This window comes from Lichenostomus cassidix, chromosome 22 (genome assembly GCF_008360975.1).
Source record: "Lichenostomus cassidix isolate B80296 chromosome 22, HeHo_3.0, whole genome shotgun sequence".
NCBI classification, from domain to species: Eukaryota; Metazoa; Chordata; class Aves; order Passeriformes; family Meliphagidae; genus Lichenostomus; species Lichenostomus cassidix.
Window position 1 is genome coordinate 3,982,738 of NC_139502.1, and position 25,086 is coordinate 4,007,823.

The 25,086-nt window shown below is 45.0% G+C and overlaps 1 pseudogene across 1 annotated transcript; it reads right to left on the minus strand.

Annotated features, from left to right (window-relative positions):
• Positions 1–984: 984 nt before the first annotated feature.
• LOC146428086 (ras GTPase-activating protein nGAP-like) lies at positions 985–23,537 on the minus strand (annotated as a pseudogene). The gene is made up of 10 exons (XR_014856221.1): positions 22,207–23,537; positions 21,695–21,818; positions 16,887–16,993; positions 12,076–12,185; positions 10,381–10,534; positions 8,735–8,833; positions 7,397–7,927; positions 5,482–5,626; positions 2,715–2,804; positions 985–1,812 (listed from the first exon to the last, which is right to left on the minus strand). The product of XR_014856221.1 is annotated as a ras GTPase-activating protein nGAP-like (transcript).
• Positions 23,538–25,086: the final 1,549 nt, after the last annotated feature.

The following is a 25,086-nucleotide window of genomic DNA, read 5'->3' on the forward strand; positions in this document are numbered from 1 at the left end:
ACATAGCTAAGGAAGAGCACAGTTCTGCCTTTCCTCCTTCTGTAGCTAAAGGGAAGCAGTGTTTATTGTTGGTGGTATCTGTTGGGATCAGAACAGGACCTGGACACTGCACATGAGCTCAGCACAGTGCACGGCAGAAAGCATCTTGCTTTGCTATGGGATGATACTGGGAGTGGATCCAGCTTTTTACACGGCATCCCTTGTATGCCAAAACCAAAGACTACGGAAATGAGACCATCTCAGTGGGCTTTGGATCAGGTTGTTGATGAGAACAGTTCTGCAGGGCCAACTCATTTCTCCATCGGAGCTGGGGGAGGGCCTGGTGTGCAGCAAAGCTCCTCCCTTAGCACCAAAAGAGCACTGCAAAATTGTGTTTTCCTGTCCAGACGCCCTCCCTTTCCTCCAGCTCATTCATGAGAAAGGATTAAGTGCCCAGGGAATTCCAGGTGTACTTTTAAGCAATGCCTTCAGCACTTGACCTTCCTAAAGGCTCTGCAAAGTTGTTTGCACTGCTGCTGAAGCCCAACCACTTCACAGGCCCTGCTGCAGGCCTCAATCCGAAATCACAGAAGGAGCTGTTGTGAAATACCACTTTCAAACATTCCCCTCCAAAGCTCTTGGCTCCCCTTGATATTCCCTGGTGTTTACTGTTGCTAAGGTACCATCCCTGGATTTACCCTCCCGGGCCTCCAAACAGCTTTACCTTATCAGGTTGGGACACAAGATCCCACAGGAGGGAATGCAGCACCGAGAACTCTCTGCCCACGTCGATGTAGCCATCAAATGCAGGCTGTTTCGGGTTGGTTTCTGGCTCAGCTAAATGCCTCAGCAAAGACTTCATTTTTTTCCACTCAGTTTCCAAAAAATTATTCATGAAAACCATGTATGTTTCCTTAGAGCCAATCCGGCAGGAAAAGGAAGTGGGGGGAAACCCAGTCAATAAAACACACATAAAATACAAGTGCTTACAGACAATTACCTAAACACTTTATTTTAGACCTGCCTTGCTGAAGATTTGGAGTATCTAAAAAAAAAAATTCAAAATCTGAAGATTTTGGAGTCTTGGAGGGAAAAAACCACATGGACAATTTAAAAGATTCACTGCTTAGTTGTACTTACTTAAACACTACTACTTCACTGTTTATACTACAAATTGCATCTCGCCCCCCTTCCTCCCACAGATATTCTTTCTCTCCTCCCGTGCAGGAGACGTGCCATGTCCTTTGTATTGTTCAACTGGGAACTTTGGAGGGAGAGAGCAGAAAAACATGATCCTTGGGGGTAACATGCTTCTTTTCTTTTCTTTTGAAACACCATATACACTAACATGCTTGTGCATGACTCTTCTTGGTCCTGTGTCCCCTCCACAGAATTTAACACAGCTCCAATCTGCATGTGAGAAGGAGAATTTATCTGAGGTGTCTCAAGGGGAACAGTGTTCACATCTAAGTGAGAAGCTCCCTCCTTTCCAAAAGCGGGCTTCAGTTTGCCAGAGAATCAGCTGCCTGTGAGCACAACTAGGAATCAGAGCTCTCCTTGCGCACCACAGATTTCAGTTGCACTGGCATCACCTACTTGGTAAAATTGGCAAGGTTCTGGATGACTTTAGCAATGAGGGTGAGACCATGAGCAGTTTGGTCATAAGGATATGCCTGCATGAGGTTGAAGAGGCTGGGAGACATGATGGCAGGACACAGGAAGCGCAAGAAGACAGAGGCACTGATCAGGCGTTTAGTGATGTCCTGCTTGCCCGTTTTCTGGCACTGCAGCTTCCAAGATGCAAACACCTCCTTCAGCTCACGGGGGAACACTCTGAAAAGCAAAAAAAAAAGGGAAATAAAATCGCACTGGCAATGAATGCAAGAAGTTGAACTGGTGATCAGTCGCCTGAAATACTTCTCTGTGAGAAAACATCGTTGGTTTTTTTTACCTCCCCTTTTTCTCTCTTTCTCTCTAGGCTAGGTAATGTCATTAGGCATCTATTCGTAGATCCCCATTTAATCTGGTGACACTCAAGTAGTCTTTGTAGTCTAAAGCACCCCTTGTTCATATCTGTTAAGTGAAGCCATTTCCAGACATGCTGATTTGCAAGCTAACAACTACTTGTCCGTTACTACCCTGGAGCGGGTGTTAGAATACTGAAAACAAACCGAGCCAAACTGAACTCATCTCCATATCTGACAGTTTTACCTCACTTGTTAAGCTCTCAATACTGTGCCTGTGCTTCATGCCAAAGCAGAAAGGCCCCTCTTCTTCCACTGCTACTCAGAAACAGAGATTAATAGAAATCTCTCTGCCATTGCTTCCTCCCTGTGATTTCCCATTCAATTCCACACATCTGAAAGGTCTAAAAGTTTTCTGTACACCTCAAAACTTACAGCTTTTTTATGCTAAGTCCAAGCTAAGCTGTTATCTTCTCACTTTATTCCCTCTTTATCCAGTCACACTCAGTATGTGTTGCCTTGGCAGAGAGTTTGGGCAGAAGCCCCACAGTTGTGGTGTGTGGGCTGGGTGCCCTCAGTCTGGACACAAGTTCCACCTGCAATCTGGAGCCACATGCAGGAAGGCAGTGAGGAAAGGGAATGAAGGGAAGATGGTTGGAACTGTGCCCCTTGCCTGCACCACTGCTGCTCTCTCACCCTCACAGGAGGAATGGGCATGCTCTGAGAACACAAGGGACAAGGGGAAGCAAGGAAGGAAGGAAGATGCCTTACTTGTATGCATCGAAAACATTGCAGAAGACCAGGTCTACTGGTGAAATTCACAATTTTCATCTGAATCACACATAGCCTTGATAAACTCCCCTGGAAAAAGGGAAGAGGATGAGAAACCAGAGTAGTTAGAGGAAAAGCCTACTTGACACACCTTTAAATCCTGCTTATGTCTTTCCCTAGCAACTGCCTGCTAGGTTGTCTGCAGCACAGCCTCCAGACACCAGATGTTGGGGCCATGACTCCTCCCAGCCCTTTCCCAGCAGAGCACAGCCAGGGCTCTGATTCTGCAGCCTCCTGTGTCCTTGCTGTCCCCAAGCACAGGTGCAATAACAGGATGGCTTTGCTTAACAACCCCGCAGGCACTTCACTTAGGGCGTAGAGAGGAGGATTTGACTTGATATTCAAACTGTGTTATCAACTGTGAAATTATCCACCATCTGGGGAATGAAGCTTTGTGCTATTTGTTTTCAAAATTTTCCCAGGAAATGCGCTTGGCAATGATATTAATTTATATTATTTCTAAATCTGCCCTTTTTTAATTTTAAAAAGTGTCACCTTGCTTTTGAATAAGAGTAATACCCAAGCACTAGCTAGATGCTGCTAATTTTTCTCAACCTCTTACATCAACACCTTACAGCATTTTTATGGCCTGCATCTTTCAAGCTCCTTGGCATTTCTGTCACCCTTCCCTTTCGGCACCACAACAGAAACCGTTCACATACAAACCACATGAAGTTGCCTTTGTCTGACAGACTGGAATGAACTACTCACTAGTCTCCCTCCTCTATATGCAGGCATTCCAAGTGATTTTTAAACTGTTGGGTGTTCATGAGGGTGTTCTCTATCCATTGGTTTAATGATTCAATGCCTTTCAAGTTCATCTCCTCAGATGATCTCGCTGGCTCTGAGCTAACACAAGGCTCGTTTGTGCAAAATGGGTTTGCTTTTAGCCTTTGCTTTCTGAAAACTCTTTAAACACTACCCAGCCCCTCCCCAAATCTCAGCTTGGTGTTGTTGCAAGCAAAGCAGGCACCACATTTTCTTAATTTTTTTTTTTTTTTTTTTTTTTTTTTTTTTGGGTGATGGGCCCCAAAGCATTTCTGCTGAGGGCATCTACAGCTCTTATTTGCAGAACTGTTGGCATCACTTTTGTTGAGCCAATTCTGTTTTAACTCTTGTTTACTGGATAATATTTTTTACCCTTAAACATACTTGAAACTTACTCTTTGTGGCCCACAAAACTCTGCTATTATCAGATATAAGGTGCCCTTACAGATGTGTTATGTTGCTAACACCAAGCACAGTGTTGTTAATCCTTTCAAAGAACAGGGCAGCTAGGTAAACTGACATTTAAAACCTGGCATCTAAAGAATGAGATGGCAGTATTGTCATGAGCAACACTGCTCTGAACTATAGACAAACTGGACGACCTTCGGGGCATTTTCCATCTCTCCTCCCTGTGATTTACCATCTTATCATTCAGTGCTAAATGATGCATTAGAAGTCATTAATGTTAAAATATTTGATGCAATTACTGCACATTAAGGAGCTTGCAGTCAGCAGTAATGCAATGGTCCCACAGCTGATGTTCAGCCTGCTGAGAAGCACAGCACAAAGTACCAGGCTGCTCATTTCTCCGTACCAAGTGAGAGCCTACGACAGTGACTTACACTCAATGGTTCCACCCAGGAGAATAAGACTACCAGAAGAGGCTCATTACACTTGAGAAATGGCCAAACTGGATATAATCACAGAGTTGACTATACTGACCCCTGGGGCACTAATTTAGCCAGCTATCTCCTTGATGCCTTGCCAGCATCTGGGATTGCTGAGGACAAGCGAGACTGCTGGGAAAGCAAACTGCTTGGTTTTTTTTCTTCTTGTGAAAGGATGTGGTGTGGGACTCTTTTGTTTCTCTTGTATCAATTTCCAAAGCTTTCTCCATCCCAGAAACAACAGGTGTCAGTGAAAAACAGCAGCAATCGTGGATAAGGAGGATTGTGCAGAGCTGCTAAAAGCTGGCTGTGGTGTGTCTGCGAAGACAGTGAGCCTGGGTTTGGTCCCCTCTATTGCTATCTGTGCGGGGAGAGGAATTCCCAAGGCAGTGGCTTATGACTTGAGCAGAATTTTTTGGTGGAGGAGGGGACAATAACAAAATTATCAGAGTTCACCCTGGCACGTAACCGTGGGCATGAAGACCCCATGCGGAGAACAGAATAAGAGATTACTGGATGGCTGGGCAATTTCAATGAGTCAGTGAATAATGAACACTTGGGATAAACACAGGCAAGAGGCTCCCCAGACAGGATGCATCTTGATCTCCTGCCCTGAGATGCTCGGCAGCCTTGCAGCCTCACCTCTCTAAGGACTATGGGTCAAACCCCCTTTTTAAAGCCTGTTTTTAAATCAGATGGAACAACTATCATTGGTCACAAAGAAACTGCAGTGTTATACCTCTTCATCACACTAGAGACACAAGAAAGTTACCCAGAACAACAGAACATGGCAATACAAACTTGAAGAGGGACTCAGCTCCATCAACTCAAGCTTGCCTTGCTTTGGGTGCTACTCCTGAAGGCACCAAAGGAGTGCCTTCCATGTGGAGGAAGGGCATCAAGAGCAGCAAAGTGTGCTGTGTGTGAGACACGTGGACTGAGCGCTGAGGCAGTTCCTCCCCGTCCCACATTCTCAGCTGCAGCCATGCTGCAGACACAGGTCAGGATCAGCCCTTGCCGTGCAAACAGGTGGCAGACAGGGAGTTTCTTACCCAGTGCCTCGCGGAGGAACTTCTGTCCTACCAGCTTGAGGTATTCCTCAACAGCTTTGGTAGCAATTGTGTTCTCTCTGAAGATCAAGGCTTCACGGTCTGCACAACGGTCTACTTCAGCCATCACCAAATCAGTCAAGAAGTCCTGAGGAAAAAGGTGAAATGGCAAAGGGGATTTTAACCAGCTCAGTCATGCCAGACTAACTGCAGAAGCCAAGAAGGAAGGATATTTCAGAGTTACTGAAATAATTGCTCAGCCTGAGACAAGGGGTGCAGCTGCTACCTGAAGTAAGCGCCAAGGAAATAGCCATGCCTCCTCTTGGGTTTATTATACTTAGAGAATGATTCAGATCACAAATTAGAAAGGGCAAAGCAAAAGTCTCTAAAAGAAAACATTTACAGCCAAGATTGGGTTTCAGTCTAGCTCCAGAACAGAACCCCTCACCAGTTTGTTTATCAGTGGATTTGTCTGTTACCGTGCTATTATATTTATCTCTTTATAAGGAATATTCCAAACAAACTTGGATTTAAAAATCCAAACTGAAAGTGAGGCACAAGTTATTACAGCTGGATGATACTTAAACAAGAAGAATGGCTTAATAAATTAAATTCACAAACCAAAAGTGGTTTAGGATTTGGGAAAAAGAAGTTAACATACTTGCTGGTTATCTATATGGCTGAACTTGAACTGTATTCAATTGTCCAGGCAGGAACTATCAGCAAGCCTTGACACAGAGAATGATCTCTTTATATAGGCTCTAATTCTACAGTAATAATTATTTCCTGAAGTGATAACTTTGTGTGAGTCAATGACATTTAGTACTCTTAGTTTTCAGTCCATTATTGCTGTTTCTTTGCAACAAAATCTGAGAAAATTCTTTTCACCTGGCACAAACTACTAATATCCAGCTGCATCCCCATCAGAAGAGCATGAACCGGAAATGTACCCTCTTGGGAGCTTTATGGCAGCCTGAGCCACCTGGTGCTTCCCGTAAATACAGGTTCAAAACTTCACACACCAGGAGCGCAAAGTTATATCACTAATTTATCTACTTGTTGCAGCTGGTACTGCAGCAATCCAGAGCTTGCTTTCCAGCAGGGTTTCAACACAGTCGTAGCTACCAGCTTCTCTCATCAGGTAACTTGTTAAGGAATGAGTTCCTGTCACACACACTGTCACAGAGCACCAGCCATCCCAAGGGGCACATGATGATGCAAGCAGAAAAGGACCTTTTCTGGAATGAGGCTGTCCCTTGGATGTTGCTTGTGGCCATCCTGCCACATCTCCATCCCTCTGACTTGTATTTGGTGGTGCTTTACTGTCTCTAGCTGGTTTCACTGGAAGAAGCTGCCTACAGCATGGCACTACTCACACAGCACCTGGCAGGCAGCAACCAGATAGATCAACGTGTGCTAATGCTTCCCAGAACTTCCCAGGACCTGCAGGATCCTCTCCCACAATCCATCTGAAGAAATCAGTGTGCACCCAGAAGTCCTAACAGCATCCTTGGGGCAGGTGGGATCACCATTAACTCGGTATAGATCCTCTAAAAGGCTGTTCAAATGCTGACCAAATCGATGCTGGCACTGATCAGCTGACTCAGTGCTGACTCAGCACTGGCACCCGCTGCTCATTGTATCACTGACTTACTTACAGGAACAATTCTCCAGTTTACCAACCTCTTGTTCACTTATCTCTTTACCTACATCTTGATTTTAGAAATGCCAGACAGGCTCCTGAACACTCAAGCTTAGGCCCTGATTTCTCAGAATAACATGAAGTTATAGAGTGCTCCTGCTTACACTTTGCACACAGCATCTCCTGCTGCTGCTTACTATCATGGCCCCCCCAGCTTCCACCTGAAATCACTTATCAGTAGCCACAGTCACTCCAACAGGAGCAACCTGTGCTTACCTTAGCTTTCCCAGTGCTCTGAAGAATGTGCACCAAGGCAGAAGCCACTTCTTTCTTGCTCTTGACACTGATCACAGGTTCCAGCATGGAGCACAGCAGGGAGCAGTTGCTGGTAATATATTCCCCAAATTCTTTGTATTGCTCCATGGGCAAGATGGGGATGGTCTGGTAACAGCATTTGATGCCTTTGTTGGCAGTAGGGGTGCTGACTGGGTACCATTTCTCCGCATACTGGTGGCTGGTCACACTGGCTGTGGGAATGTTGACCAGGCCTACATAATTATTCTTGTCCTTCTTCTTTTTCTTCTCTGCGTCCTTGTAGATGTGAACTGTGACATTCTCAGTGTGTGAGAGACAGTAGAACTCAAAGGGCTCCCCCCAGAAAATGTTATCAGCTTTTGCTTTGCTGGTGGTACGGGAAAAGAGAGTATCATCAAGGTACAGCTCACAGAAGTATTTCTTCTTGGAGGTCAATTCCTTGGCCTCCATGATCCAGAGGCAAAGCAGATGTTCCTCTCGACGGCATTTGTCCTGTGCAGAAAAAAGAGATCAGTTTTGATTCAAAATCCCTAAAAACTGAATATTTCATCTTCTAAAGCAGCAGCAGAAAAGGGCTGCCTTTTGTGTCTGAGGTAAGGACAGACTCAGAAATCAGCATCAGATTGATCCAGAGAGAATCAGAATCTCTAGAAAATTGGACATTTTCTAAAACAGAGGCAAAGGGCTGTCTTTTGTATGTCAACAGCAGGGACTAGAACATTTTTCTTCTTCAAAAGCTGTATTTGAAATGCTTTAGAAAACAAACACTCTGCTCAAGAGCCTTTCCAAACCTGCCAGACTGATGAGACACTCCCAGAGCACCGTCCTGGGACGTTAGCCTGTCCCTGGGAAGCAGGATGGCAGCTATGAAGTGACTTATCATCTATTTCCAGCTGATCTATAACTTGATTCCCCTTCTCACTCTGGCTCCAATTTGTTTTCTGTTGGTTTTTCTTTTGGTTTCCCACCCAACCCCAACTGTGCCCCTACAGTAAAACATGACAAAGCCATGCCCCATCATTCCCAGGTGCATGGCCTCAGAAATCCAGTGTACACCATCCCAAACTGGCCCTGGGGCAAGGATCAGGGAGCATGCTGGTGTGTATTTACTCATTGAAGCCTTGACCTACTGCACTCCCTGGAATAGCACACGGCAGCTTTAAATACACGGATGAGCAGACAGCTCCCCAGACTAAATTAACTGAGGATGCATCTGTGGGAAGCCCTGGTACACTGGACTAAAATCCAATCACACCACCTCCATTTCCCGACTAATCTAATTTCTGCAGTTTCTATTACCTTCATCGGGTGAATGAGCTTGCGTAAGGTTTCCATCCACCAGTCCCTCTCTTCCTCAGAGGAACAAGCAAAGTATTTAGTGCCTTTGGAGTAGCGCACCTGTAATGAATAAATGACAGGCTGAGTTCAGGCAAGCCTAGAAGACATGTAAGAGGCTGCAAAAAGCAAGGAGGAAGATAAATAGTGCTTGAGTAACAAAGTAAACATGAAAAAGGCAGGTAAAAATCCAGCGGCCTACAAGGCCGCAAGGATAAAAGGCCCACAAAATGCAGAGAGCAAAAAAAGCCAGTTTGAGATTATAACAAACTAAAGAATTCATAGAAAACTAAGAGCACCAGAGGCTCCTCTTAAAGACTTTTACACAAAGCCTTAATCAACCAGTTAATCTATTTTTTTAAACAGTTGTTAATTGATCTGTGGCTATTAAAACTTGCCGTTTTCCCCATTCAGGCCCAGGGGCAGATCATTTGGTTACTACCAGTGTAAAGATAGACAGAACTGACAATGCATTAACGTAAGGCAAAACACACTGGATGACTTTAGTACATAAAAAATATTTTCAGGGGTCCATATGGACAGCAGCAGCTTAACCGAGGGAGTTATGCTCTGCTCCAGCCCTGACAGCTCTGCTTTCCTGCACCAGGGAACCACTTCCATTTCTTCCCCTCTTTTGTGGCCTGACAAGCCTCATTTACTCTTTTCATTCATTAGTGCACACAATTACAAAGCAGTTTGAGGCAACAGCCTCAGAGCTAAATTGTTGCCAGTATTTTCCACCCAACTCTCCAAGCCTAAGCAAGCTAAAAGTGCTTCCAACCAGAAGAATGAGGCTGAAGCAAACAGGAACACTTCCTGCATGCATCCTGAGAGACCAGAGCCTGATATGCTGGTTTACTGCCAGAATTTTCCAGGCTGTAAACAGATCTTTGCTCCAGAAGTTTAGACACATCTAACTAATCCTGCTGAAGACAGAGTCACCTGCCCCTGCCAGGACAGGTGACATGGCCTCAGCTGTATCCAAACACACACGGCTCCACTGTTGGAGCTGTGATGGCAGGACTGTGCTCACACACTTGGTTTCTGCCCATTTCTGGAGCAAAGCTCAGAGCCACAGCCTGCAGCCTCTGCTGAAACAGCAAAGGGATCTTTGGATCCTGCTCCATGGTGCCACGGACACGTCTGCAGCCACTGAAGCTTCTCCTTTGGCAACTGGAGAGCAGCTCAGCTAATGGAAGGGGGCTCTGACTGGAAATCTCATTTCTTGGTTACAGTATATATTCTGAATTTAACTTCAGGTGAATTTGGAGAGGGTGAACACACAGCTAACGCACATTCTATTGCATGTCCACTGTACTGTGCGTATCAACCATACATTGGCAGGCACACTACAAATGCTTAGATATTTATCAAACTGAAGAGATGTTTTTCAATTAGAAAACCTGGTAATTGAAAAAGATTTCTCTCTTTTGAGTGATTGATGCCATTAGCCTCAAGGACTTTAAAAGTCACACGGTGGCTCAACAGCCCCCACCCAAAGCTCAGCATGGCAGTGGCTGCTGCTCTGTTTTCCAGTTCCCCAGCCCTGGAGCAGCATTCCACAAGGGTTCAGGGGGACTGACAGCTGCCGGTTTGGAGCTTGTCACCACCTCAAAGCAGAAGTCTCCTCCAAGGACGCTGTTGTGAAGTGGCTGGAGAGTGACTGATGCTTCTGCCCCGAAATCCAGAGTCTCGATGGTGGCGGGTTGGTGCAGTAGAGACTCATGGGCACGCGACTCCTTCAGCTTGGACGGCTCACCTGGTCTGTCAGGCAAGGAGGAAAGGAAATGTCTTTTTTTCTCACAATTACCAAAAGAGCTGGCAAGATCCCAGACAAAGCTGCAGCTTGTCGGTGCTTATTCAGAACAATTTCTACAATTAGTCTGCAAACCTTGTGAAAATAACATTAGGGCAGTAACCCCAGACTCCCAAGGGAATATCCAGCTACACATGCCTAGCAAGTCCATTCCCACTGACCTAGAAATTGTAGCTGCCAAGTTGTCAGTGAAAGAACAGCAGCAAAAAATTCAGAACCAACTGCTGAAATTTTAAGAAAGCCCATAGGTAGATTTGGATATAAAACTGAAAATACTTCTTACTAGCTAGATTAGTAGACAAATGTTGTGTATTAGCAGCAAAAAGCACACAGATCCCTAAATCTGTAACCAATGCAGAATGAGGGTTACTCATTAAAGCAGATGAGCCTTCACAATACACTTGATTTTCAACATACAAAGCCTTTACACTAAAGTCAAATGCACAAATTCCTTCCTACTTCACAATGCCCAAATCAGTCATTTTGCATTTTCTTTTTCAGCTGCTCCTTCCAGTTTGAATCTCCAAGGTTTTGGATACCTTGTTTCTCTTTTACCGTCTCACTAACACGTACTGCATCTCCGGGCTGTGCCGGTGCTGGCGCCCTGCTCACACCAGCACAGCTCCTCATCTCACCACAGCACTGCCCTGCAGGCAAGCACTGCATACAGCAGGGCAAATGTCTTTCCAGCTGATCAATCCCATGGTTTTGTATCATGAAATTGTGATAAACAAGCCTGTATTTGTTAATCAAATCTTTATGTAGCAGATGGTTCTGTGTTTGTTAATAAAATTGTCACTCTTGACTAACTGGGGAGGAGGGGAAGAGTGCTTGTGGTTGAGTCAGTTACTGTGCTGCAAGACGCCACCTGGGTGAGCAGCACTCGAGCAGGCGACGTGCACGACAAGGTCGCACGGACAGGGAAAGCTCCAACCCTCGACTTGGCAATCGCCGGGAGGCAGAGTAAGACCCCAGCGACAAGACCTCAGCAACAAGTCGCGCAGACGCAGAGTACGCTAGCAACAGCACACTCCGAGAGGCGAGGGGTATGTAACTGGGGGTTGAGAAAGGGAAGGGCTGCTGTTGTTGGCAGGGCAGGAGACCCTCCCAGCAGCCCAGCGCTGTAATTGCTTACTGCCTGCTTGCTTAATAAATTCTAATTGGCTCTTAATTGGCTTGACTCCGTATTGGCTCTGTGAGTGCAATCTATAACAAAATTAGCAGTCTGCAGCTTATTTGAAACAGATGCAGAAAAAGGTATTCGAGCCCATCTGCTTAACATGAGCTTTTCAACAGCTGTGAAGAGCAGCAGTTTTCTGTCCTGTATCAGCAGTTCATTGCACTATTAGCAGTACACTAAGCTCTAATGTGCCAGAGGCAGCCCCACAACCGCCCTTCCTGCCAGCTGGACAATAAATCCTCTCCTGGCTCTCCTTCAGCGAGTGCACTGGTGTGCTGTGTGTCAGTTCTGCGACGCAGCACACCTTACCTGTCCTCGGTGTTGTTGGGAGAGGGCAGAGGGAAGCTTATGTTCCTGTCCAGCTTGGATCGACACTTTGTCCTTTTGGTAGATCCTTTCAGTTGCTTACTGAAGAAGCCCTAAAATGAGAAGTTGCAGAAGTGAAACAGGGAAACTGATGGCAGTAATAAATCACTCAATGCACTGTCACAGAGTCCAAACACAGCAGTGATTCCCGCTGTGCTGGTTACAGGACGGGCTGGACTGGGATTCCTCTGAGCAGGAAGAAAGGCAGGGCTGGATTGCCAGTGACAGTTTCAGGAGGTGAGAGCTTCCAATTGCAATAGTTAGCACTACTCACATTATGGGGGCACTTCAATGGATTCCAACTATTATACAAGAGACCCTGATACCTTAAATTGCTAGAAAAAAATTTTAGACGCAGACACACAGTATGGGATAGGGGTTTTACCTTGGTTTAATAGGATCCCAGATGCGCACCGACGAACAAGCAAGCCCAAAGGCCAGCTCAAAAGCCCCAAAAGCCAAAAAGCTAAAAAGCTCAAAAAGCTCTCGACGATATTTCTCGTATACAATTTATAGACAGCTTAGATTAGAATATCTATTTAAAAGTCTCTGATAAGAAGTTTAGCAAATGAAGTAACTGCTCCCTTATTAAAATTGCCCCCCCCCAAAAAGATTGCTACTTAGTTTACAAAAAACATGTCTCAGTGATGGGGGCCCTGTTCAAGGTTGTGCGTCATGCTTTTGAGACTGTGGGTATGTTTCGTCTTCCCCAAAGGATTCTGAGCAGGGCAAGGAGTACTAGGGTGATAGAATGTAGGGTTAAGATACAGGGAGTGAAAAGTGCAGGAACGGGGAAGGGTAAAAGGTTATATATAAAGGATATAAAGAGAGTATAAAAGTAAAATAAAAAATACAAAAAACCCATCAGGCATCAACCCAACCCCACAATTCTCCTTTAATAAGGAGTAATCTTCAATATCAGTATTTGTTCCTACGTCCCCTTTACATGCCGTTTTCAGTTCTTGGTGAGCTTAAGAGTGAAGATGTTTCATATTGAGTTCCTATTGAGCCCACAATTGCAGCCAGGTTTCCCTTTTAAATTCAGATACAGCACGTTAAATCTTAAAATAATTTGTGATTTCAATAATCTCACTACTCAGAATAGAAAATTTCAAAGCATTTCACACACCAGTGGCTTCAGATATCTGTCATAGTATTGGTGAGAAGCAAAGCTCAATTCAAAAATCTACTTGGGATCTAAAAAGAAACTAAATCTTCAAAGAATCTGTCTTCAAACTATGATTGTTCCCCAGACAATCACAGCCCAAAGCCATGCTAGTTGGAGGGAGCCTCTGGGATCATCTCCTGCTCCATGTGCTGCCAGCACTAGGTCAGCCTAATTCTGACTTGGTCGAGCCAAGTATTGAAAACCTCTGAAGACAGAGGGAAGAAAGGAAGGGAAATCTGCTTTCTGCATCTGAAGGCAGTGCTACATTTAGGACTGCCCTTCAGTTTCTGCCAGCCAGCAGGCTCCTCCGGGGTGAAAGCTGCTACATTCTCCTGATAAACCAGAAAACGCCAGACATCTAAATACTGCAGAAAAAAAAAAACAGCCAAAAAACTCAACCAAAGAAAACCCACAAGAAACAAACCCCACAAATGTATACGATGTGCTGGAGAAAAAGATGCTGTCAAAAGGGAAGAAGTCTTTTCAGCTGTGTGTGCCACTCACACTCTGCCCGTGATGCTGCACTTTTCTTGGTCCTGGTATTGAAAAAGTGCCTTTGAAAAAGCCCTGCAATCAATAGATGCTCCTGGGCTTCTCCTGCGGCCATTGCTGGAATTCAAGTAGAGGATGTATGGCACTTTCAAAGGCACTTTCATATATTCTGACCTCTCAGCATAAAAGGTAACAAACCCAGCCACAGGGATTCAGATCTGGTGGACCCTGGCTCAGTCTGCTAAAACTGCAAACATGAAATAACATGGCTTTTTCCCCTTAAGGGCAAATAAGACAAAGCTGACCCAATTCAGCAGGAGTCCAGAAGTATTTGTATTGAATCATTCCAAATCCCACTCAGAGAAGGATCGTGAATGTTCATTTTTGTGTGCATACAAAATTTTAAATCGGCATTGCTTTAACATGGAACACGTTCTTGGTTTAATTGAACATAATCCATTCCCCATTGGAACAGATGTTCCTTCTGGGGTTGAAAAAGGCAATTCAGAGTTGACTACACACACACAAAAAAAATACAGTGAGAACATAAAGACAAAAATTATCCAAAAAAAGGGTGTGCTTATTGGTCATCCTCAAAAGACTTGAAAACATTTGCAGTATTTGCTCTGTGCTGGCAGTTCTTGCAGGGCCAGTGCTTACAGATGGACAGCCTGGGAGTGGCATGAAAAATTCACACGTGCCAGAACTGAGCAGAGTTTTTTGAATTCCATTTGCCAAAGGAAAAAAATAGAAAAAATCTATAAATCCAAGCAGTGAGTAGACGAGGTATGGCATGGAGTTAGGGTCATGGGAAGAATAACTGAGACAGCACTATGCTGCAGCTGCCTGTAGCCCTCCAAACTGCACTGCAGGTGACAATGTATAGAAAAACAGAAAAGCAAATCTCTTACTATTAATCTCCTTTCTACTTAGAATAAATCCCTGTCAAATACAGACCAGCTCACAGACACAAATTTGAAGCCATTACAGGCACCTGTTGAGTCCTTCACTTAAAGCTCTTCTCAGATCAGTGATCTGAGACTGAGACTTCCACAAGGCGCCCAAGTCACCTTTCCTCCTCCTGAGAGCTGGGAAATTCTTATTAGCACTCAAAGGCAGGAGTATGACTCCTCCCCATCTTCTCAGTCACCTATTACATGTGTGCCAACTACCAAGTCAACAGTGTGTTTGGTTTCAGCAGTTTTGGCTTGAGCTCATCTGTGTTGTTAAGCAAGCTGACTTCTAATTGCAGCTTGCTCTTTTAAACAGAGCAAAAGCTGCCATGTTTTAAAACAGGGTGATCTCAGCCCTCACTCAGGAGGAACAGGGTATACATGGGTTACTCAGAACAAAACCTCCAAAGGCAGCAGCCTCGTCCCCATGAGGAGGACAGGAGGGTGCATTATGCTCCTGGGTGTACAGGTGGGCAGGCAGACAAAGCAGCAGAATCCAGCTCCACGTGGCACAAATAGCTTCCAGCTAGCTCTCTGCTGGTTTGTGCCCAAGGAAAGCAGCCAGGTACTGCTTCCTGAGCCTATTTGCCAGAGTCCTAAAAGCCCAGCACACCACCAGGGGAAATGAGAAACATTCTGCAAGGTTCTTCTTTTGAAGGGGAGCAGGAGCTAGGAAGTATTAGAGAAGAATTAGAGAAGAATTAGAGAACCATTAAAACATTACTTAAACGACAGGATCATCATTAAAGGAATGGTACAGAAATGAGGAAAAAAGGAGGCATATCAAATAACCAATACAGATAATCATGAAAAACTTCTGATACATAGCTTGCAATTGTTAGACAAAGGCTACGCAATGCACATATACATCTACAGGCTTGGCCTATTACTTAGAGATGAAGGCAAAGAAAACAGAGAATTTCTTATAAATGGAGACAAGGATAAGCCTTTGGAAGGCTCTCAGACTTCAGAAATCTTCCCGGAACTCTGTGGACCATGGGCTCGGTATAAAAATCTCAGAACTTGACATAACAGAATATTTTGTATCAACTTCACATAAAACTAGACCAAGGACCCTTTATACCATCCAGAAAACAGGTTTCTGAAGTGACAGAGGATCCTTCACAGAACATAGAATAGCTGAGGTGGGAAAGCACCTCTAGAGATTGTCTATTCCCTTCCAATCTGTATTATTCTATGACTCTGAAAAGGGACCAAGTAAGGATACCCAGTGTATTCATTGCTTCCTTGGTCCATTTCTCCATTCCAATTTACCACGAGTTCAGAGGTTGCTTTAAACACATCTGTTCTATATGCTCTGATCAGCCTTAATCCTTGAATAATTTAAATAACTCTCATTCCATCTTTTGGCTGTTTTAAATTTCATTTTTAAAAAGACACAGAGCAAGATTTATTTTAAAGTAGGCAGATTACTTGGCATAAGTAAAGAAGGGCATGAAAAGATTTGCAAATTAGATATTTTAAAACACGATCAAATATTGTTAAAAATTACTGAGCAGCTCATTTGAACTCGAAGCATTTGTCCTCAGTCTAATAATAGAAATGCCTTTGTGCTCCTGGATACACTGACCAAAGAGTGACCCAAGCAAAATCCAGGCTGTACCTGAACAACTCTCGTGCAGACTCACAGCCAACCAAACTCAGGACAAAGTCCAAAGAGCTAAAGAGGAATTAACACACCTGCAGAAATTTCATCATCAAGCTTCTTCAATAAACTAGAAAACCATTTCAGTTTTCCATGTACTTCACTGGCAAGAGGGAGAAATAACATGCTATCACCAATCTAAGGGAACTTGTTTCCTTGTGAAGATTGAACATGGAATGCAATCCCTGGAGGCAACTTCAAAAGTATTTCTATAGGTCGCTGCCCACATTAACACTGATGTTTCTCTATCTGCAACTTTAGGTCAAGGCAATGAAAAGGAGCAAATTAGGCACCTACCAGAAACCTTACTGATAATATGTGACACTCGATAGCAAAACCTCTTGGTCAACTGGAAATATTAACCAAATATTCCTTTCCCCCCAGGCTCCCCCAGCGTGGTTGTACACTGTGATATTTTAATCTCCTCCTCCCATCCAACGAGACAAATGCCCCTTTGCAGGGAAAGCACACTTACTGGCACTCTGAAAGGAGAAGTGTTCGCAACGTCCATGGAGTTGGTTTTCTCAGCAGTGCCAGTTCCGGAGATGCTCCGTCTGCGAGGAGATCTCTCGGCTGGGACCTCTGAGGAAGAGAAGAAGAAGGTGGTGAATGGGTGCCTGGGGGTGGGCAATAGTCAGGTTTTGTGCTCTGTAGGACAGAAGCCTCAGGAAAGTTTCATGTGCATTACTAAACTGCTGAATTAACCCCCCTATGTACCTGCATCTTATTAACTTACTAAACTACAATGGCATTTTCATTGGCAGGTTCAAGACTGTGAGTCTGACTTGACTGTAGGAGATTCAAATAAAAAATGCTGGTAAAGATCAATACTCAGACATATTTAGTATTCTGTTATTGTTTGAGTGACAGTATTCACAGAATTTAAATCTACTTTTTTAATTTAATTTTTTTACGTAAGCAGTGCAGTAATTAACAGATGACTACAGTCAAGACCCAGGGAAGCTCAGTTTTAGTCCCAGCTGAATGTAATTCGGCAAAGGTCAAAGTTTGGTCACGTAAGATCACACTACTTGTTCAAAGCATGCAACCAGCAGAAGACTTACAAATGCCTGGGTAATATGACATATATATCTCTGCAGATTAAAAAAAATAGATCAACTTCTCCTCATTCTGGCAGTATGACCTTACTAAGACATGACTTTGGCATCTTAAATCCATGCAGACTGATCTGATGAGCACAAATATTCATAGAAGCTGCACCGATGTCTTGGACTAGCACAAATACTAGAATAATAGCATAATAAAGTACAGACAGCATTAAAAATCTCTCCACAAACACACATACATACATTTTTATATAGAGCTAGATATGCATATGTATGCATACAGATACCTTCATCACAAGTGATGCCCATTTCCAGCTCAATTGCCAGACTTTAAGGAATCCAGCTCCACAAAACACCCCCCAACACGGGGAGGGAAAAATTCACTTCCTAGCAGAAAGTCCATTGCTATCTTCTGAATCTTAAAGAAAAGGAGCAAGCCGTGACTCCAGCCAGTAACATTTTGACTCCTGCTGTTTTGCTTTCAAGAGGCAGATGCAGCTTAAACTTGCATTCCTGGGGATCCATGACTTCCACTTGAGGGAACGCCGGGTGTCTCCGTCCTCCCTCCCTTCCCGGGCTGGGGGAGCGAGCGAGCGAAGCAGCAGCACACAGGACTGCAGCTCTTCAACCAATCGCTCCGGCTGCACATCCTCATTAGTTACTTTCAGGCTATTAACAGACACCCAACTGCCGGCTTCCCTCTGCTACTGAAAATTTCCTGTATATCCTGATTCACAGCAGCAAAAACCAAGGTTTATGGAGAGAGACAGCCAGCTGGTGCCACGAGAGCAGCGTTTTCCTCCAAACAGCCCAAGGAAAAAATGGAGAGAAGCCTTCTTCGGGGATAACATTAACTGTGATGTCTTTGCATAGTGGATTTTGATTTCAGCAGAGTTACAATATGTCTCTCCCATGGATGCTTGGAGACTGACAAAATGGAGCATCCCGGAGGAGAGGCGAAGGAATCTGGACCCTGCAGTATTAGTGCCTCACTCGGTAGATCTTTATCTTTTAACAAAACCAAACTGCTGACACTGAGCCTTCAGTCTGCTCGCGGAAAGGACTGCTAAGAGGGAGAACAGCCCCACGAACTGGGCAGTGAGGTGTGTCACGCTGGGAACGGACAGGGCACAGCCAGCTGTGAGAGCCATGCTCCAGCCCTGCTCGCACCGAGCGAGCACATCCCGGCCTGCCAGAGCTCCTGGGAACAGCCACAGAGGGATGCCCCTGTGGGGAGATCCCTCCTCCTGTGGAGCAGCACCAGCCACCTTCTCTTACAGCATCACCTGGTCCAGAGCTGCAGGGGAAGTCCCCATCAGGGCACCTTTAGAGAACAAAGCACCTGGAGCAGGGCCAGTGCCAGCCCAAGCTTTTTGAGCCAGTCAGTCCCACCACCTCGGGAGCCTTTGCAGTGCTGCCAGTTCTACCTGACAATGCACTTTAATATCACCAGCTGCCTCCCTGGCCTAGATGAAGGGAAACTTTATTTCCTGCAGCACCTGTAAGCAAGCACCACTCTGCCCTGTGCTTAGGTAGGATTTAAACCCTGCTGTGTTAGGTAGGATTTAAACAATTGCCTCTGCCATTCCCCGCCATTCCCATGTCCATGTAACAAAGGTAAATGGGATTGATATATTCCATTGGAACAGGTTTAGAGTGAGCACCTTTTATGTTGCACGGAATAGTAACGAGTAACGTAACAGGTTTGGCTTCCTCCACTTCTCACGCGCAGGAAATCACATCAAAGCTGCTCCGGTAATTTAAAACAGTCTGTTCACTTTGCTGAGTCATAAATGAAAACAGGAGCCCAAATTCCCTGCTATTTTCCACAATACGTTCTGCAGGAGGGGCAGTTTGGGAAAGAGCTCAACTTTAAACTGAATGGAGTTGAAAAGCTACCATAAGCAATGTGCCTGGCTCCCCTTGCCTTCCCTCTCCCCCCAGCATCCACCCAGCAGCAATCCAAGTTTTCTGCAAATAGATGTTGAGACTTCATCAGTAAAATGAGTTTCCTCTTTTCTCACACCATCATAGAAGTGTACCAGATGGGGAAGGGAAAATGAAATATTCACTAGGTGCCTGCAGTGAACTAAAAATAAAAACTACCTTTCCCTCTCTTCTTCCAAAAAACAAGAGCAAATTGACATGCTAAATCCCTAGGAAAAGGAAGACCCAGATATAGCAAAACTGTCGGGATATGTTAACTAGAAATCAAAAGCTAAAGCAACTTGCTATGATGTCTGTAGAACAGTATTTTTGCTGAGTCTTGTGAAAGAAATCTATACTGCCACCACTAGGCAAAAAATGAGACAGTTCCCTCCCCTGCTCCACTAGAAATGCTTGAGGCTACTCTTGCATAATCTTCACCTGCTGTAAAAATCCATGCACCTCTCATCAGCTTAGTATTAAATGACAACTGCTTTCTGCATTGCTCACTCTCAGGGACCAAGGTTACAGATAAATCACATTGTTTATCCATCAAAACAATGTGAAACCCTTTTCAGCCACTCTGTTTCTGGGAAGAAAAGAAAAAAAATGGCAAAAGGTAAAAAAAACCCACCTGACAGATCTTCCCCTTTTCAACCTTCAACAAATAATTGCAGAATCTTTCAATGTTTTGGGACAGAATGGGTCTTAAAGATCATCCAGGCAGGGACACCTTCCACACACCATCAAACAGATGAGTTGTAAACATCCAGTGGGTCACTTTTATCACCTCATATATTGGTGATACACAGTAATATTTATGTAAATAAGTATTTATCCAAGAAAGTATTTGTACACTACATAGTAATAGTCAGTTCCAAACCAGCTGAGCCAAAATTGTATAGCCTTCACATTCACGTTCACCTCCACATTCACATACACCTGGAGTAAGTACTTTGCCTACAACACCTTGTTAACATGATTAATACTGCATTTAGTTTCAAGCAAGAGTGAACATTTGTTCCTATATTTAAACCAAGATGATAATTTAGAGGTGCATTTGAAATGCCACAAACAAATCCAGTCAGGATTCTTTTCATATTGCTCATCTCAAAGTATTTTGCAGCTTTCCCTCCTAAATCCCTAAATTTGCCCTCTTTATTTCCAGACTTCCAATCCAGGAATCTAAGAAATAAAAAAAGCCTTCCTCGAATAAAGAAGAGTTAAATAGTGCTATTGACAAGTACAAATAAATAAGCACTAAGGTTGCTGTGTTAGTTAACTATCTACAAGAGTGGGATTTTTCTTACTTATGTGCAGTATACTCATAGAATAAAATTCTTAGTCAAAAACATAGCTGAGGCTATGAAATGAAAAATACCTAATGTGCTCTTTACCTTTGATAGCAGTTATCAAAGCTACTTTACTATTTACAGATACATGTTTTTTCCTCATAGCTCACTCTTCCAGGAGTGACATTTTTCACAGCTGAACCAGAGAAGAATTGCTCCTAAGTCTCACCAGCCTATGCCAATGAAAGCTTCTTGCATAAGCTGGGAAGAGAATGAAGAGCTCGTTTATGTGTGGTTGCTGCCTCTTCCTTCTTTTCTGGAAAGAGCTGGAATGATGCTCTTTATGCAACCTCAGGTGGGGTGGAAAAGAGGGGGAACTGGGATACCTTGACTTGGGAAACCACTGCAACAGAGCTTTTGTCTGACATTTTTAATGCCTTTATTTTCTTGTGCTTTGCCTCAATTTCAACATGGATAATTACAGCCAACAGCAGGCAGGTGGCTGCTTCTTTTAGGAACTGCAGCCTGAATAGGCATGAGGTAAGTTAAAGAAAAACCAGTTATTCGGTGCTTGTTGTGAAAATATGAAGCAAAGGAAATTCCAGAGGTGAGGTAAAACATAACCACTGAACAGTTCTAAACCAGCGGGAACCACCTAGAGCCACCTGCAAGAGCTGCATTCCTACTGACCCGCATCCAGCACTCTCACCTGGAAATCCCAGGGCTGCCTAGTGAGTTTAAAAACACAGCCACAAAGCCCCCCGTGTGCAGCGACAGCCATGCTCCTGCAGCATCCCATAACCACCTCAGCAGTGTCCGGATAAATGCTGGAGTTCGGCAGTTCCTCTGCCGGAGGCGTTTACACACAACGCCCGGGCTGCACGAGCGCCACGCCCCGCCGCGGGACCCACCCAGCCGGGCCGCTCGGGCAAGGCGCTGCCCTCGGAGAGCTAGCAGCTCTCAGCTCATTCATTTCCCGTGGCCGAGGTCTCTCTTACCTGCTTGGGCGGCCCCCTCTGCCGGCTTCTCCGGGAACTGGCCCTCGGACGGGACGCTGACAGTCCGGCGCAGGGAGCGTCCGCGGGAGGCATCTCTCTGCTCCGGGATCCCTTCTGCAGGCACCTGCAGAGAAACCATGCCAAGAGCTGGTAACTCTCCACGCTGTTAACGTGTCTTCTTGACAGCAGACTTCATTTTCTATTCATCCCTTAATAGCTCTCGGGCGTAGTTTGGTAATTGTAGCCTTAACCCCAAATTCCAGAGGCTCCTCCGGAAAGCACAGCGGCGCTGAGGAGAACAATTAGCCCAGCGATGGCTGTGAGCACGTGTTAACAGCCTCTGCTCCGCAGGGGTCAGGCAACATAACATATAACGTAACATAACATAACATAAAACATAACATAAAGCAGTCCTTCCTTTCCAAACTCCTTCCCCAACGTCAGATCCATTGCTGCTTCCACACCGGCAAAGTTAGGCAAAACTTCGGAGAAGCAAAACTTGCGATAGCTACCTGGTTGTTAGAGGTGCCCCGCAGGCGACCCCAGGCTGTAGAGATCCTCCTCCAAATACGAAGACCACCAAGCATCGCTGTCATAGCCATGGTGTAGCAGGTCTTAGCGTAGGCCAGCTAATAGCTGAGCGCAGTGTCGAAGCAGTGGCAGTGCGCTCACTCCGACCCAGAGCTCGCAGCACCTGCAGCCGCACAGCTCGGCGAACCGCTGGCGACTGCTAACCGCACGCTGCGCTGCTGGTTACTACAACTCCCTTGGCGGCCGTTGGTCACCACGGCGGCGGGTGACCATTCCACGCTTGGAACGTGGGGCGCGCGGGTGACCGTTCCACGCCGGGAACACGTGGCTGGGCGGGTGACAGTTCCATGCCTGCGACACGTGGCTGGGCGGGGCAACCTTAAACCCCACACTGGCTACCAGCCCTCAGGGCTCAGGGAGATTCAGCACCATTAAAAATGCTTTGTTATTTACAGTAAAACTCCTCCAAAACATAGTCTCCGTTTGTATTGACAAAAAATAACTAACTCCTACTACAGGACCAGTATTTATTGTTTAGCCTGAGACCAGCCGGCTTTAAGCAATACAGCTTTGTGAAAATGTAAAATCAGCAGCTCTGCATCTCTTGGCACTGGACACATTTTAAACAGTTGTATAAAGTGCTCTCTGCTCAGGCAAAGGGATTCATGGGTGGGGAAGCCCCAAAACACAAGCAAGTGCACAAATAAATACCATGTGAAGCCCAAGGCAGACATCTGCAACCTTCCCAACACTCCTCTAGCCACTCCAGCAAGCAGCTGAGCAGTGGATCAAAGAGAATGACACAGGCTGGCAGAGTCAGGACTCTCATGGTGATTCAGCCTTTCAGCTCTCTTATTTCGCCCATCCAGCTTTCTTATCATGTTCTTTGCTCTGCCGAGACTTCACCAACCTGGGAATTCTCTAACCCTGAGCTGACATGCTGAAGCTGCTGGTTCAGGGCTGGGATCTGAGCAGTGTTAACTCGGGGAGAAAAAGGTAGATAGGGACAGCCCCAGTGCTGATCATTTTGGCAATCCTAACAATTTCCATCATAAGGCACATTTCCATGACAAATTTCACAGTTTAATGAAGATGGCTTCAGAACTCATGCTCTAAATCCTTGAACAGCATCCCAGCTCACCTGCCCACTGAACATGCCTGGTAACTATAAAAAGCCTGTATTGGGGATTTCTAGCAGTTTGATGATGAAGGGATTTCAGAAGAAATAGGGGTAAGAGCTTTCCAAGCATTTAATGCCCCTTAAAGGCAAACTAAGATAGTCTCTTTAAAAAAAAAAAGGAGGAGAAAAAGGTTTCTTCATTGCAGATAAAATTTTTGAAGATTGGAAAGAGTGGTTCAAGACAAAAATTTGCGAATATGCAGACTCTTCTGATCTAACAGTCAGGAAGTTTCGAGTCATGTCAAAAAAATATTTAAAAAAATTATTTAATTTGTACCTTCCTCCAGAAAGTTAGAAGCTTGCTAAAATTTTGACATGGAAATCCACTTTAAAATGTTGACAGCAAACATTTCCCTGGGCTTTTGGAAATGAAATAATTAAATTTGCTTGGGAATTGAGGCAAATCTTATCACTGGGTTCAGCTTTGACAAACTCTTATTTACAGGTGAAACATATTTGCTCTAAGACCCCAACATGACAAGTCCTTTGAGAAGGGCAGTGGGATCTGGGAAGAACTTCCCCTAGGGCCCCAAACAGCAGTGCTTGCTCCTGCTGTTTTCCCTTGGGATCACCACTGTCATACCACTACTGGTGTCAGTCACAGGAGATGGAAGAGTAGGATAATATATTCCAGGTGTGCTGGTGCTGGCCTCTGTCACCAGCACCAGTAAGCAGTAAATCTTGGCACAGTGAATGTAGATCTTTGCTATCCTTTGCCCTTGATTAAAACCACCTCTAAATCCAAGAAAAAAGATGAGGTTTGGTTGCGGAAAGGAAAACGGAAGAGTCTGATGCCTAAAATGCTGGTAAAAATGAGACACCACAGTATAGGGAAAAGGGTATTACCTTGGTTTAATAGGATCCCAGGTGCACCATCCTTAAAGGTGGTACCACGACGAATCAAAGGTCCTGGGTACAATGCGTATACAATTTCATGGACCTCACCAATTAGCATATCTACCCAAAAATCCCCAATAAGAAACCTAACAAATGAAGTAATTGCCCCCTTATTCTAATTACCTCTCCCCTCAAAAGGCTTCAGCCATGAAGGACAACATTTCAGTCTCTCACAGGCCCCCCAGAGCCTCCGCCGCATTGTGGGGACCACACAATGCTCATTCTCCAAATGCCATTAACCCGGGGAACTGCTCAGTGCCCAGGGTGTAAGTGGGGAGCCCAGCGCCAGCTGTCACAGCTTTGAGCAGTTCCCCGAGGGTCAGCTGTGACTTTGGGGTCACTGCTCAGGAGGGAGCAGCAGAGGGAGCCCAGGACAGAAGAATGCCTGGGTAAAGGAAAGAGCCAAGACATCCATGGTCTTGTAGAATGACACTCATATGGATGTTTCTTCTGGGACAATCAATGAATCTCTATGGAAAATCCAGGATAGTAACAGGAGCTTTGCTGTACTAAGGTCGCAGGAGATTCCAGAGGAGGGATTCCTTCATGCATCAGGCCCAGGCAAGAATTCCTGCTTCTTAAGGCTCCATCAGGGTGAAGGCATTTTTTATTTTTACCATGTTTGGAGCAGCCGCTTTGTTGAAGCTGCTGCAAAACACTCCTGTGTTACAACAGGTGCGAGGGATCACGGGGCCTCAAGGCAGCAGCGAGGGGTTCCCCGGTCTGCGAGCGCACCTGCGATGCCCGGTCTGAAGGGAATTGGAGCAAGGCATATTGACTTGAC